Here is a 14,858-nt window from a genome sequence, read left to right on the forward strand (position 1 = left end):
TAAGAAAAAAATTGTGAAAGTCCTTGAAATAGGCAGAAAGTTAACTGGATGTGCTCGCTACAGCAACTTTCTGATATGTCCGCCTTTCACTGTCTTGAGTTATTTTACCTCTCTGTAAATTGTAGAAAACTGATTATAATAATTATAATGGTTATTGTCCATAGATATATAAATTAATTGTGCCTCCTGGAGATGCAACTGATTACTGTCTTGTGGATACTAAGCATTTTTTTTTTTTTGCATCTATTTGTACATTCATTTTACAATTCCTAACTGACTGTATCTGTGTGTTTTGTATTTTTTAAAATTCTCTTTTTACCAGTTGTAACATCTTACTGGTTTCCTCATTAACTGTTGAGCTAAATAAAATTTTTAATCGTTTTATTTTACATTTATGACAGTCATAATTTCACCTTTTTAAAAATGAATTTTTAATGGAATCTATATCAATTGACAGATAAATCACATTAGGCAAGCGTTACACAAAAACTTTGTAGAATTTTATTAAAATTTTACAGATGTGAGATACTTATACTTTGCCAAATAATCTATAAATATTTTATTTTGCATCCTTTCTCTGCCTTTAAGTTCAAGTTTGAATGATAAAATAATAAGGTATGTTCTCTAATCAGTCACAAAAAAACTAGATGAAACAATGCATGTTAATTTAGTAATCAATCTCAGAATTCAAAAGCTTGTTTATAAAAGGAGATTGGCCAAAATAATCTCAAATATATTTTCCAATATAGATACTCTGGGATTCTGTGATATTATTCCTGGCACTGTTTGTGAAAGAGAGGAAGATGACAGACAGTCTACGTCCTTCCTTCTCTAGAATGAGATTCTGTCAAGGCTAATAGTCCCCATTATCACAATAAGCAATAAACTTTGCTTCACTTCAACAGCAGGCTATTTTGGTATCATTTCCCAGAAGCCGTAATTCAACACCTTTCGAAGTATAAAGTTTCCAAAGTTCTATACCTTAGTATTCATCAAATTCCTATTTGTAGGATAATCAAAAATAGCTTCATAAAAAATTTTAGTTAGCTGGGCATGGTGGCTCATGCCTGTAATCCCAGCACTTTGGGAGGCTGAGGCGGGCGGATCACGAGGTCAGGAGATCGAGACCATCCTGGCTAACACGGTGAAACCCCTTCTCTACTAAAAATACAAAAATAAATTAGCCGGACGTGGTGGCAGGCACCTGTAGTCCCAGCTACTCGGGAGGCTGAGGCAGGAGAATGGTGTGAACCTGAGAGGCGGAGCTTGCAGTGAGCCAAGATTGTGCCACTGCACTCCAACCTGGGCAACAGGGCAAGACTCTGTCTCCAAAAAAAAAAAAAAATTTAGTTGATCCCAGACATTTTTATATATCTCTGTATTTTGTGTATGGTTATTTTCTGAGATGACCAATACATCTACTTCTAGATAACAATTTCTGACTGTCATTTAATTACCTACATGTTCATATTACTAGTTTACCACCAAAATTCCAAATCTAGTTTCTCCCAAGATTACATATCTCGCATCATTTAGATCACTAGCAGAAAAGTGTAACATATCCTTATTTTATAAACAAACAAACAAAAAACAAAGAACAAAAGAAACACTTCTAATATATGTACAAATTCTAAGAATTATCATTTGAAAAGCATTTAGTTTCCAAGGAATGGTATCAGATTAAATTGAATTAAATACACACATTAGTTACAAATAATGAAAGATGTCTGTTACATTTTATTTTATATGATTACAAGTGTTGGTATAAGATTTTAAAATAAATTTTGTATGCTAAAATACACAAAGTCATTATTTTTAAAGGATTTTTTCTAAAAACCTTCATTTTTATTTACTTAACTCACGTATAAGCAGGCACAAAGAATGTAAGTTGGTTTGAAAGTTTCTACTAGAGAAACATAGCAAAAATTATTTATAGTTAGGCTTGTTACTTCCTTGCCACTGGCAATATTTACAAGCCTCACTGCATAGATCTGTGCAATATGTGTTCACATGTGATTATTTAAATTTAAGTTAAACTAAATCAATTATATTTCTCAGTAGCAATGGCCATATTTCAAATGCTTTATAGCTCCACATAGCTAGTATTACCGTATAGGACAATATAGATACAGAAAAGTTTCAACATCACAAAAATTTGTATTGGATAGAGCTATATTAGATCACACTAAATTATCAATATTCAACTTTAACAAGATTGACAAAAGCCAGTATTTTTATTATGAATATCTATTTATCCAATACTACTTCATTTATACAAAAAGAAAGAGAGGTTTGCATAGGGTTTTATTAAAAGATATGAATACACGCCAAAAATTTTATTTCTTCTTATTCACTGAGGAAACTGGCACATGTTGTAATAGGATTCATAGGATTATTTTCTATAGGTATTTTATTTGTGGTTATTATGGGGATTAAATAAAGTTATAGGAGTCTATTTTAAACTGATAATTTCAATCACATAAAAGATCTCTACTCCTTTATATCTCTCCCATACACACATTTTATGTTACTGATGCTGCAAATGACATCTTTTTATATCATGTATCTATTATTACGGATCTATAGGTTTTTAAAATGGTTTTGTACTTTAAATTATATACCAGAATTAAAAGTGATTTACATATTAACATTACAATACTGCATGATTCTATATTCGTCTATATATTCACTTTTATCAAAAATTTTAATATTTTTATATGGTTTCATGTTGTTGTCTAGCATCCTTTCAACTTACATGATATTCTTTAGCATTTCATGCAGGGCAGCTCTACTGGTGATGAATTCGTGCAGCTTTTGTTTACCTGGGAAAGTCTTAATTTCTCCTTTTTTGGGGGCATGGGGGCGGAGTTTTGCTCTTGTCACCCAGGCTGGAGTGCAATAGCACGATCTTGACTCACCGCAACCTCCACCTCCCAGGTTAAAGCAATTCTCCAGCCTCAACCTCCCTAGTAGCTGGGATTACAGGCATGCACCACCACACCCAGCTAATTTTTGCATTTTTAGTAGAGATGCGGTTTCACCATGTTGGTCAGGTTGGTCTCAAACTCCTGACCTCAAGTGATCTGCTCACCTCAGCCTCCCAAAGTGCTGGGATTAAAGGCGTTAGCCACCATGCTTGGCCTCTCCTTCATTTTTGAAGGACAGTTTTTCCAGATATAGTATTCTCGTTAGACTGTTCTTTTTTGTTCAGTATGTTGAATATATCATCCCACTCCCTTCCGGTCTGCAAGGTTTCTTTTATTTTCCCCCCCAATTTGAGAGCAGGTACTATTTATTAACTGACCAGCTTAGAAAAATAATCATGGTAGACACCTTAGTTCATTCTTCTAATAAGCCTGTTGATCTGGTCCTCCCTGTTGCCAGCATCTCCACCTTCTACAAAATGGGTGGTCTTTTTCTTCATTCCACCTCGTGGAGAAGATAATTTGAAGGGCCACAGAAGTTATTTGCCTCCTTGAAGCGTTTTGCAACAGTATAGATCTCATGAATCAGATCCTCCCTGCAGATGATGCCAAGAGATCGAGCAATCAAAGCGTTACCTGTCAAACCAATTCGCTTCTTATTGATTTTGCCATAATCACGCTTATAGATTAGCTCATTTACTGACTTCAGATTGGGGTACCCCCATGCAACAATATGACTCTACAATCCTCATCATGTTAATCGAAGCCTTGTTGAGTTTCACAAAGGTTCCAATGAAGATTTGACGAAAGCGAAGAAGCTGCAACATCTTTCAGACCTTTGGGCTCACGCCATTGATACCTCTAATCCTGATGACAAACGCCAATTTGGGTTCAGCAGGTACATAGAAGTTGCCAGCTTTTCTTGCCATCCTTGCCATTCGAATTTCAGTTCTTTACATCTGCCTATATTCCTTGTGATAGTGCTTCGCTTTTTCATGGATAAGCTTCCTCCTTGCCTTTTGAAGCATCTTTTGAGCAAACTTCTTTCTCAGGCGCTTGATCTTCAGCTCTGCGAAATTCCTTCGCTTTTTCTTAACGGTTTCTGGTACAGCAGGAACCTTCTTCTTCTTCTCTTCTACACCCTCCATGGTTCCAGCCGGAAAAAGGGCTTTTTTTTTTTTTTTTTTTCCTTTTTATTTTCTTTTGAGATGCAGTCTCACTCTGTCGCCCAGGCTGGAGTGCAGTGGCGAAGTCTTGGCTCACTGCAAGCTCTGCCTCAGGGGTTCATGACATTCTCCTGCCTCAGCCTCCCGAGCAGCTGGAACTACAGGTTCCCACCACCATGCCTGGCTAATTTTTTCTATTTATTTTATTTTATTTTTTTTTTTTTAGCAGAGACGGAGTTTCACCATGTTAACCAGGATGGTCTAGATCTCCTGACCCCGTGATCCGCGCACCTCGGCCTCCCAAAGTGCTGAGATTACAGGCGTGAGCCACCGCGCCCGGCCAAGGTTTCTGCTAAGAAATCCACTGATAACTTGTCAAAGCTACCTTGTACACGATGAGTCATTTTTCTTTTGATTTTTTAAAGGTATAGTATGACTTCTTTCAAGATATATAAATATATATTAATTTTTAAGATTCTCTCTTTGTACCTGACTTTCTAAAATATAATTATAGTGTGTCTCTGTGTGGATATTTTGGGGTTTCTCCTAGAGTTCACTGAATTTCTTGAATTTATATTTGTATTTCTTTCCTCCATTTTGGGATGTTTTAGCCATTTTTTCTTAATTGAGCTCTCTGTCCCTCCATCTCTCTCTTCTCCTTCTGGCACATCCATAATGCATATATTGGCCCACCTGATGTCCCATAAGTCCCTTAGTCTCTCTTCGTATATGTTCAATCTTTTTACTTTTTGCCCCTCTGACCTGGTAATTTTGAATAACAAGTCTTGAAGTTCATTGACTCTTTCTTCCACTTAGTCAAGTCTGCTGGTAAACCCCTCCAGTGACTTTTTTCAATTCAGCTATTATATCCTTCAAGTCCAAAATTTTTGTTCTTTTTTATAGTTTCTACGTCTTCAGTGATATTTTCATTTTGTTCATTTTTTCCTGATTTTGTTTAATTGTCTGTTTTCTCTCTTAGCTCACTGAGCATCTTTAAAACAGTTATCTTTAATTTTAAAATTTTAAAATTCCAGTGTAAAATTTCAGCATGAACACAGAAATAAAAACTCATTAGTCTAGATATCTGCTTTCTGGTGGGCATGAAATTCATCACTGACTTCAGCTCAAACTAGACAAATAAGATAAATAGAAAACCCTACCAACCAAGATTCTCTGTCGTCTTACACCCAACAGAGAAAATAACTCTTTAAACCATTACTGCATCTACAGAACTCATCAAATGATAAGACATTGAAGCCAAATTTTCAACTACTCTTGCCAGTGATGTGCAATAACTTCACCAAATGGTAAGACCATAAAACTAAATTCCCAACCTTTCCTGCCAGCAATCAGAAATAACTTACTAGCTGAAAACAAACCGAAAGCAAAACACAAAATTAGTAGAGTGGAAAATAAAAATAAGAAAGACAGTCAACAAAATTATTTAGTCAGAAATCCTAGGTAGAAGCCTAGGTTTAAACTGCTCAGTAGGTGCCCTTCTCTGATGAGAAAGTATATCTGGCTCTAGTAAGCAAATCATTGGGCATCTTGGTGGGAATACCTCCACAAATATTAAAAGATAATTTTCAGAAAAGGTAAAACAATGACTAATACAGATATAAAAATGAAAATGAGCATGTATTAAAAATATTTTTATTCATTCGATAAGAAAATCAGATAGATGTTATAACTAGAGTTCAAAGGAAAATTAAAAAGCACAAATTTCTGGGAGTAAGGGAACTGAATTTCAAATGGAGGCAAAGCTAGCTTACCCACAGTTAGGAGAGAAGTCATTGGAAATTTCGTGACATTAGACAAAATTTAGAGAGTTATAGAATAGCTGAAAGGCAAAGAAAGACTAGAATCTAATAATCCACAAGCCTGTGCTATATGTGAGAATGCATGCTCTTCCATTGAAACACATATTTTCCCCTGTATTAGTAAACAAAATAAAATAGCAAAAACTTATGAAATTATGAGTCATGAGGGAAACAGTATTAAAAGTTACCAAATAATGATTGAAGCTTATTCTGGCCCTTAGAGCTGGTATTCAATTTAGAAATTATTTAATATTTTCCATTTCTTTGGTTTTAAACTTTCAAAGCACTGATGCAAATGAAGTAATCCTCTTTTGCTAGGTAGTTATTTCTCAGTTAAGAAAATTCTTAACAATTAGAGCTATTCAAAAGTGGCATGTCTGCCCCTTAGTGAGATTCCCAACACTAAGGATATTCAAACAGAGCTTAGCTGACTAGTTACTAAGAATTTCTTACAAGGGAATTCCTGCACTGTGTGGGAGGTTGGATTCCATGACCTTTAAGTCCTCTTGCAATTCTAAACTCTATGGTTCAACTCTAGATGTCCTAATATCACAGATTACTCTCCTTTAAAACAATTTAGCTTAAAGTCCTAGTCACATTTTAATTTCCATTGCTTTTTAAATTCAAACAGTTTAAAATCATACATTGACAAAAATACAATCTGTAGGTTCTGGATATAATATGCTCATTCATATATGAATTGAATAATTTTAATTTTCACTGTAAATGTCCGTTAGCAGACTGCAGAGAGAACTTCTCAGCATGATCTCGCAGCATGGTCCAAAGAAAAAGAACAGAGCCTGCCATAATGTTTAAAAGCAAGAGAATCAGAGAAGTTCACTTGGGAGGTGAAATCCTCCACAGTTATGCTTTTGTAAAGATTTCGGCCTTAGGGTCCTGTTCATTCCTGTCTCTCATTCAATCTCCATATTTCAGAACACAAAATATGTATCTGTTTGAAATTGTATAGAGTATTTTTCTCTGTCTCAATGTTAAATCCAAGAGTAATATTAAAAGTTGAGTGCATTTTTCTTGAATATGTATTCCACAACCTAATAAAACTTCTCACTGAAATGACTGAAATTTGGGAATAATAGGAAAACATTTTCACATTTTGAAAGATGACTTTTTTCTCTGAAAGACTGTACTATATTTGACATATATCATGCATTCACAGAATTACTAAATCTAGTTAAGCTGACTTAGCAATCATCTATTCCATATTAATAAAACTACCAATATTTTCATAGTTTTCATATATGATTTTTCAATTTCTTAAAACTACTCCTGACCAAATGTAAATTAATCTTTATTTACCTTCCTTTCTTATTTATACCTCTCTTTTGACAATGTCGTTTATTATTATAATTATTTATATATTAGGTATTGTCATAGCTTTCCCACTGGACTTTAAATCCTTGAATAAAACATGACTCATTTTGCATTCCACTTCCTTTACAAAGACCAGTATCCTAAGCATAACTCAGTAGCTTTGAAGAATATTTTATATTTCTCTTAATTTTTAATTCAATAGATTCTCATTGTTAGAACTGTTAAGCAATATGGGGTCTCACTGTATAACTCAAGGCACTGATCATTTCTGATTTTTAGATTTCATGGTTAATTGTTAAACTGTCTGAATGGAAATCATCTATGAAAATGCAAAAGAAAAATAAAAGAACCATAAAAAATTCATTAGCTTTTAATAATTAAAAATGTTAATGATAAACTATTGCACCTTCTACTTCAGTTTGATGTCATAGTGTAAATGACTATGAGTTTGATTTTTTTTTTTTTTTTACTAGGGACATTCAAGTTTGAATTCTAGATTAACCACTAAATTTTGGTGACATATTTGGCCTTTCCAAGTCTCAATTTCAACACCTAAGACTGGAAAATAATTCATTCCACATAGGGTTGAGATAAAGTGATCACGTGCAGTGCTCAACTGAGGGCCAGGCAATCACTAAATGATACCTATTATTGGATGTGACTTAGCTAGACCCTATTTTTCTATATTGCCCATGTTGAACTTTACCAGAGTCCTCCAATCCTGAAAAACAATGATGGTTAAAGATGTCTTCCCACCCTTTTACTTCTGGAGGCTTACTGCCTTTCTTGTATGGCTTAGATAAAACTAACAGATGCCCCTCTTGTTTACTTAGACAAGGCCAGACACGGACCCTCCAAATTCCCAATCTTTATCCCATAAATGATTAGATGAACTAATTGTATCCTCTGACTAATCTGGATAAAATACCTACCAGTTTGGCTTCACCAAATTTAACTAAAGCTGCTCTCTTTCCTTCAGGTCTCTGAACTTTGACACATGCACACAGCCTGAGCCAGCATACAACCTCTCCTTAAGAGGCCTCCTGGACCATTGACTTATGTTAGCGAAAAGCATTCCCTAATCAACTATACGATCATGTCATCATGCCACTCTTTCATACCACTTCCCTACACCTAGTTCTTCCTCACTTTGCTCACTATCCGCTATAAACCAAAATCTCAGTGACATATTTGGCTTCTCTGTGTCTCAATTTTGACACCTAAAAATGGATAACAATTCATACCACTTAGGGTTGAGATAAAGTAAGCATATGCAGTGCTCCGGTGAGGGTCAGGCAAAGAAAAGATTTTTACCTGACTTTGAAAACACAAATCTCATAGCTAGAGCATTCTTCCTACTGCAATAATCCCTCTCCCAGCTCTTACAATAATCCTTCTGAATAGAGCCTCTCCTTATCTATGTCTGGATTGTTTATGCTTGACAATATCTGTATTATGTGGCTTAATTACTATTTATTTCTATTAAATTAAAGTATATTTTAAAGCAAACAGAGAGATGAATAAACATAATATTTATTTGACAATCTTTCATAGAATGTGCGTTTTATCTACTTTATTGAACTGTGGACATCAAAATGATGTTCAGTCTAATTTACTTTCAAAATGACATGCTTGCAACTAGAAGCTTTAAACAGGATGCGGTACTTTGAAGATGGAAACAATAAGTTTATTACTACATGGATTCCTGTAATTACTGGCTTCACAATTGGAGATTACTATCCTCCATCTCTAGGATTCATTTTAACTCTAGTCTCCTGACTCAAAATATATGATTAAAAAAACATTTCCTGTTTTATTACAGTGTTTTAAAGAAAGGTATTAGAGCAGGCAAATCAATTCCTAGTTACATCATTTTGTCCATTATTTTGGTGAATCATATATTAGAATAACTATGATAATGGGATGGGTATGTATTAAATATGACAGAGTAGCATTCTCAAAATCGATGTATTCCCTACTCACTGACTTATAAACAAGAATATGAAACACACAAAGACTGACAGGATTCTAAAACAATCTATGAATTATTTAATATCTTCACTGTTTTTCATATAAGAAGTGAACCAGAAACATTGTAAGCATGGATTCTGTTCTGCTAAATAGATGGCCTTACTCTTGAAGTTGGAAAATTAAGTTTGGATAGTTATTTGATTAAGAAAACAAGTTCAAAAATAACTTTCTTTTACATAACATTTCAGGACAGATCTCACTTCTGGCTGCCCATCAGAATCACCTGGTGAGATTTAAATATAAATATAGATGCTTGGGCCTCACCCTAAACCTCCTAAATTAGAAATATTGAAAGCAGAGGCCAGGAATTTATGTATTTCAAACTTTTGCCAAGTGATTTTGTTACATGGTGAGGATTAAGCAACATCTAAGGCTATAAAGCCTTTTTTGCCTCTGATAATCAATAAAATTGGATTATTATAGTCTTTAGAGATACCTGCATTTCTCTTGCCTTAAATATGAGTTTCTCAGGAAAATAAACATAGTTCATAGCTGGTCTGTACTCCTCACTCCTTCAAGTATCAAAAATGAATCACAACTGAAAAATAAAATCAGTTTTATTCTTGTGAAAGTATTGATTTAATAGTTGGACTGGCTTTTATGTTGTTAGTTTTTTTGTTTTTTTTTTTCATCAAGAATAAAATGAGGGTGCATTTCATTCAATAAGATTTAAATTAAGCATGGAAACACAAATGAACTGCAGCTTGCACGTTTCTGTTGCTGCCAATTCTAAATTCAGTTCTAACAAGAGAAGCATCATCCATGTTTGCAAAGCTACAGCTGCCAGCTTGGGGCCAGTGGAGGGAATCAAGTTAGGATGAGCACAGAATCAGCAGCTCGAGGGTTAATCCTGCTTTGTTTGCCAAGGTGGTATGCCTGAACCTTTGCTCTGATGGCTAATTTGTTCCTCTGATGTGACAGAGATATCTAATGCTCTTCTCAATCTGGTTCTTTTTTCCCTCCCAGCCACATGAAAGAATGGTAATTCTTTCCCACCTTGCCCTTGGCAGGATCATGAGAATAATTCTGGCCAAAGAGTTGTGGACAGAAATGTTGTACATCACTTCTGGACGATAGCATTTAATTAAATTGCAAGATTTTCTAGCACTCCCCTTCCTCCTGCCACAGTGACCAGGAGCATTCCACTTGGTAGAGTCTTCCTCAGGCCTGAGTCTGGGATAGCATGCAACACGGCCCACGTTCCATCTTAGTCCATTTTGTGTCCCTATAAAGGAATACCAGAGGCAAAGAACACAGATTTATTTGGCTCATGGTTCTGCAGGCTGTACAAGAAGCATGGAGCCAGCATCTTCTTCTGATGAGGGCTTCAGGGAGCTTCTATTCATGGTAGATGGCAAAGGGGAACAGACATTACATAGCAAGAGAAGAAGAAAGAGAGAGGTGCCAGGCTCTTTTTAACACCCGCTTCTTAAGGGAATAAATATAGATGCTTGGGTCTCACCCTAAACCTCCTAAATTAGAAACATTGAAAATAGGAGCCAAGAATTCACATATTTCAAACTCTTGGCAAATGATTTTGTTATATGGTCAGGATTAAGCAACATGTAAGGCTACAAGGCTTTTTTTGGCCTCTGATCATCAATAAAATTGGGTTACTATAGTCTTTAGAGATACCTACATTTCTCTTGTTTTAAATATGAGTTTCTCAGGAAAATAATAGAATGAGAATTTACTCATTACCATGAGGATGCCACCAAGCCGTTCATAAGAAATCCACCCCCATAATCCAAAGACCTCCCATCCCACTAAGCCCCACCTCCGATATTGGAGATCCCATTTGAATATGAGATTTGGAGCAGACAAATATCCAAACCATATCAGCCACCAACTCCATCCTGAAATAGACATGCAGCAAGAGCTAAACACAAACATATCTTCTTCTTTTTTTTTTTTTTTTTTTTTTTTTTTTTTTTTTTTTTTTTACAGTTTTAGCCCATTCATATTTGGGGCTGTTCATTACTACAACGTAACCTAGACTATTCTGACTGATACAGAGGGCAGGTTGATGGAAATCCATTACAAGATGCAAAGTTATCAGAAGCATAACATATATCTACTTTTGGAACATTCATTTTTACTTTTGTGTTGTACCTATTCTTTAACTCTCTAGAGGCATTCTCCTTCCGTAATCTAAAGGTCAATGCTAAAGGAAGAAAATGGGATTAATCATGTATGCCTAATCATGAGTTAAAGTCAATGTGTTCTTTCTATCCATATATTACATTTTATAAATTATTCATAATTTTCATCAACCCTACTTCTATGAATTGCACTATTAATGATTCTTAGAAGTTGTTTTCTAGGTTGAATAAAATTCTTAACTGCTGAAAATCCACAATCATTAATCTATGAGAATATTACCATCTTTTTTCCCTGTGACGCCTTAATCAAAGCTTACACCCATCAATAAGTAGAGAAATCAACATGGTTCCTTCTGATTATATACCAAGAAAGTTGGCTTGATATTTAGAGAGAAGAAAGACTTCTATCTGGATAACCTCAATTAAAACTGATTACTATTCTGAATTCTTCCCATTCTTTCTTTAGAGGTATCAGAAAAGCAAATGTAACACAAGCCAGCAGATTCCTATTTACTGCTAATTCATGCCAACTTGGAAATGAAACCAAGAACATCTTAAATCTAAATGAAAGCATGAAATGAGAAAACACAAAGTACCACTTGTACTGCCAGCTTCCTTATAATAACACCATGTTCATTATAAGGATGCTGGTTCATTGAAAAATATTTCAGTTGATACAAACATTATTGAAAGTGTGAATTACACACCAAACATATGGTTCTCACATAGTCACTTAAGTTTGGCATGAAATAATTAACTCAAGATAACCTAGTGTGTATCATTGTCTCCTAGATAACTGATGCTTGAATGTTTCTTCCATTTATCATCATGTGCACATATCTGAAACATATATTTGGGACATATTATAGCCATGAAGGTTGTAATTTATGCAGGCAATACCCGTAGAAGTTTATATTTCTGTTTATTTTCTATATTTTAAATACCAGTAGTATGTTAATAAAAATGATGGTGGATACTTCAGGCTTAATGCTATGCTACTATGAATGTATGTATTTTCATGTTGACAACATTTTCTACATTTCACTGAGAATGAGGCCTTCATTGGAAGTGGAACAAAAACACTTTCTAAAAAGCAATGAATAAGGCCTTGAGTATGAAAATCTCAACCACTTATTGTTATGTGTTGACAGTCAGGCACTGCAAAACGCAGTATATCTGCTGTGTCACTTGGCCCTTGAGTATTGAGTTATTCTCCCTCAAATGTTCAGATATTGTGATTTCCTCATTCTCCTTAAACTATATTCTTTCTTTTTCCCCCATCCATCTCACAAAGAAGAGATATATATATATGTATGACAGGAGAAGCAAAAAATCTGAACGAGGTGGCTGAAAGAAGCCAATGAGCCAAATAAGTCCCATATTACCCTAAAATCTGCTGCTCACAGAATTTTAAGACTACCTCCAATATTCTTCTTAATAATGATATTAGAAAACAGTAATAGAGAACAAAGATGTGCTGCTGAGAACTCTATGTACATTAACTCTCATCCTTATGGCACCACTTAGGAGATACAGGCGCAGAGCAGTCTGAGCAGAGAGTCTAGGATTCCCATCTATATACAAGAAAAACTCCTAAATATCTCTCTCCCCTTGCTGCAACATACTTACTTTGAAGTGAAAAGCAAATTGAAGGCAGAATAGCAAGGTTTTTCATCATGAAGCTAATAAGAGAAGGAAAATGTCATATTTATCTTTTGTAGATAATGGGGCTTATAGACTGTATTTGTGTAATACTATAGTTCTACTGTACAAACTTTTATTATCCTTCTCTTGAACGACTTTTTCCCAAAGTCTCTACTACAAAATGCCTTTTAGCATAAGACTATGCCAACTGGCATGGCCAAGCTAGTAAAAACAATGAAGACAAATGACTTAAAGACCTGTACTCATGGAGGACAAAACTAGCCAACAATCAATAATCAGTGACCTGTTTTCCATGGAAATCAATTTGTAAAAGCAATTAAAGTAGTAGACCATCCTGAGTACTCTGTTTAAAAAAAAAAAAAAAAATATATATATATATATATATATATATATATATATATATGTTTGCTTGTTTGTTTTTACTGCTCTTTAAGGAGAAGGGCTAACTCCTAGGTAGTGGGCCCAGAGTTGGCCTGATTTTTAAAAATAGCATTATTTATAAGGACATTTTAAAAATATGTATTATGTGCCAATTGTATCAAATCAAATAAGTGATGTCATATAATCATCACAATAAATGATTACATAGCTATGCTAGATCATATAATTTATCCTCTAAAGTGGGATACTTCTAAGAATTAAGGAAAATTCTTTTAATAATTGGGCAGCAGCCAGGTACAGTGAATCATGCCTGTAATCCCAGCACTTTGGGAAGCCAAGGTGGTAGGATGCTTGATCCCAGGAGTTTGAGACCAGACTGGGCAACATAGGGACATTCTGTTATTACAAAAAAATTTTTTTTATTAATAGCCAGGCATGATAGTGGTTGCCCCCTGTAGTCCCAACTAATCAGGAGGCTGAGACAGGAGGATTGCTTGAGTCCAAAAGGTCAAGGCTGCAGTGAGCTATGATCATGCCACTACACTCCAAGCTGGGTGGCAGAGCAAGATCTTATCTCAGATAATAATAATAACAACAATAATAATAATAAGGTAATGTTATGTTTAAAAATATAGTCTGTACTCTTTAGGCAAATAGAAATTACAATCACCTTTTATCTTAAACTTTATAGCTGAATACAGTGGAGGCTGAAAGAATTTAAGAGGCTTGTCCAAGGTTTGATCACAATGAGGTAACCGAATCAGAACTTAAATTCAAATGAGCCTGACACCAAAGCCCATGCTTTTAACCATTCTGCTCAATCGTAGTCACTACAGCAGGGTATACAGTACAGTGTAGTGATTCTCAAACTTTAGCATATATGAGAATCACCTGGAAGTGCTGATAATATGTACATTCCTGGACCCTACCCTAATCACCTGAGGTTACTGATAAAATGTACATTCCTGGGCCCTACCTTAGCCCTACATCATAACTCAGCTCAGAACACTTAGACGTTCTGATCTAAGAGTCATGATGTAGGGCTAAGAAAAATTATATTTTTGCAATCACATCCCTCTTATGAGATTCTGATGAAGGTGGGTTGCTGCTGCATTTGGAAACACACTGTTCTATCCGGACAAGCTCTTATGAGCCAAGTGTGTGCTTTCCTAAATTTAACAGGGTCAAAAAAGGAAGAATAAAGGAAAACAAGGTCGTTAAAGCTTATCCTGTTCCTACTATAAAATAGCAAACTATGAAACTGTAAAAGATACAATATAACCAGATGTACTTTGTTACCTGGAATTAGGTTAGCAGGTCTATGTTATCTCATTGCATTAAGCCATGTCCCTGAATTACTTTAAAAATAATTATTTCTCTCCCACTCAGAATTATTGTTTATATTCCTTTTACGGTTATGTTCCTTCTATTCACTCT

General features: G+C 34.9%; 1 protein-coding gene and 1 pseudogene across 3 annotated transcripts in view; both read right to left on the bottom strand.

The window, feature by feature from the left end:
• LOC105490366 (interleukin 1 receptor accessory protein like 1) overlaps positions 1–14,858 on the bottom strand; it is a 1,633,350-nt gene that overhangs the window by 1,096,914 nt on the left and 521,578 nt on the right. The window lies entirely within an intron of this gene.
• Positions 3,257–10,988, bottom strand: LOC139360643 (large ribosomal subunit protein uL30 pseudogene; annotated as a pseudogene).

The sequence above is a fragment of the Macaca nemestrina genome, chromosome X (assembly GCF_043159975.1).
Source record: "Macaca nemestrina isolate mMacNem1 chromosome X, mMacNem.hap1, whole genome shotgun sequence".
Lineage (NCBI taxonomy): Eukaryota > Metazoa > Chordata > Mammalia > Primates > Cercopithecidae > Macaca > Macaca nemestrina.